The following is a 2,415-nucleotide window of genomic DNA, read 5'->3' on the forward strand; positions in this document are numbered from 1 at the left end:
CATGGTGTTCATTTTTGTTTTTCAGTTTCTTCTTTCATGGCAGGTTTTATTGCAGTCTGGAGTTTGATTAGTTTATGCCTTTTCATTTTACCCCAGCTGCCTCCTTTTCTATTTTCACATTTCACATGGCTGATACAGGTTCTTGGTAAGACTTGGATTCCCATAAATAGAAATATGTTTCATTGCCTTAAATATATATATATCTCTACACGCACACATATAGTGGTTCACAGTTATGTATGATGTTTTAAAAATGTGCACCGAGTTATCAGAAACTAGTCCATTAGTAAATGTTAATTGTCTAAAATTTTTAAATGAAAATGATGAATCATGAGATGCAGGTTTGTCTGTGGGGCATACCTTTTGTTTGTTTTGTGTGAAATAACATCAACAAATTGCAAGAATGGGGTTTGGGCCATTTATTCGGTCTTGTCTGAACAATCTTCCAGCTTAATTACAAACTGACATAAGAATTACCAGGCAGAGTCCTAAGATATGAGAGAGTCACAGGTCAGACACACTGATCATGATAATCCAAATCTTCAAGCCTTAACATTTAGGAAAATGAAATTCTTCTCTGACTCATCAACTAATTATATTTTTAGAAATACCAACTGAATTATTTATTTCTCCTGCAGTAAATACACTACGGTTAAATCTGAAACTGAACATTTTCACTTCAGAGTAATAATAAGAAATAAATGTGACTGCTATAAATAGTTTGAATAAAAGTTATGCTAGATATCAGATTGCTGTTTCCTAGTCTCAATCACCAGCTACCGATGTACAAACATAAATACAGTAATACGCCGCACAACATGGGTCAGCTACGCTCATGTAGATGAAAGCCAGCTTGCACAGGTGCAGAGGAGAGCTGCAAGGAGGAACAGTGTGTCTCTCTGGCGGACTGTGGATCGTGGAGGGGATGAGACAGCTGCTATAAGCCAAGAGACTACATTTGGTTCAAGAACAAAGGCAAGTAAACTCCTCAGGACTGGAAATAGGAAATTAGAAGGAAATTAGGAGGAAATTAGAAGGAAATTAGAAGGAAATTAGAAGGAAATTAGAAGGTGGCGGCTGCTGCTGAGCAGTGATGCTCCAGGAAAACCTCTTTCCAGAACCGAGAGGGGAACAGCTATGTGGTCAGTTTTAAAGTGACGCTTGATCGGTGTGTTAAATGGTGTATATAACATGATTGCCTGAGATAGCAAAGCACTGGGCAGAATGAACCAGATGGTCAGCTTCAAGTCTTTTTCCTAACATTTGATTTACTGCAGGGTGATCAGGGTACAGACTCCAGTGCAATTCAATTTTCTTTAATAAACTCCAGAGGATGGAAGTTCGAGAGATTTATTTTTAAGTCAGTCTTTTTTAACGTCATGTGCTTTTCTTTAACATTGTACTGTTTTATTTTAAAATACATCTAGTTTTTCCCCGTGTATTAGCTGCCCAGCTCTAAGCTAATCACATTGCTTTCGTTATGGTCAAGCTCAATTATCCTAAGGTGCAGTGATGTCTCTAATGCCCTGATCACATCTCCGCTGTGCTCATAGTTATCCCAGGGGACTGGGAGGGATGCTGCCATTTGGGACTAATTTCTGAAGACTGAAGTATGTGCCCTACTACCTACCTCAATGCTTAAGGCTAACGTTTATGCTCTTCAACCACTGCCTAATCGCCAGAGAACTCCTGGAGGTAACATGCTTAAAATACGAATACAAGCCCTGCACTGTTAATACCAAGTGACCCTTCTCTACCCGTATTTCACGTTTTTCACTCTAAGACAATATAGTGAGAGTGAGATATCAGCCCTTTCCTGGACTACTACTTTTAAAATCCAAATTTTAAAATGTTTTCAGTAGGCGATGTAGCAGGCGACACACAGCAGCTATATCTCAGAAATCCAGGATCACTTCCCAGCGTTTCACAGATGGAGGCACATGTTCCAGACTAATGACTTAGGTCTAAGATGAAACCCAGACATCCTCCATTCTCTCTCCTTGTTTCCTGGATTTCTGGAAAGAAAATCTGCGAGCCTAGGCTGGGAAGAGCTAGGGCCTAGTCTGGCCACATCAGTGAAGCGGGTGTCACATCACAGGGTGGTTTTTCTGCAGTATCTCAGCACACGCAAGTTCAACTGGTTCTTGTACTCTACTGGTGGATACCATCCCAGGCTTTCCTCATGGTAAGAGTGGCTCAGGGCAACCACAGGGGCATTAGGAAGGGAGTGGCAAGGTTTTGCAAGACCTTCTGGACCTGTGGTTTCAAACTTCACAGGACCCCTCACGGGAGGGGAGGTACCTGTTTGTACGCCACCGAGTTGACCAGCAATTTCGGCAACGGGTCAAAGTTTTTATGAATCTCACTTCATTTAATAGAATGGATGTAGAGCAGTGTATTGGATTTTAGGAAGAC

The sequence above is a fragment of the Grus americana genome, chromosome 3, assembly GCF_028858705.1.
Source record: "Grus americana isolate bGruAme1 chromosome 3, bGruAme1.mat, whole genome shotgun sequence".
Taxonomy (NCBI): domain Eukaryota; kingdom Metazoa; phylum Chordata; class Aves; order Gruiformes; family Gruidae; genus Grus; species Grus americana.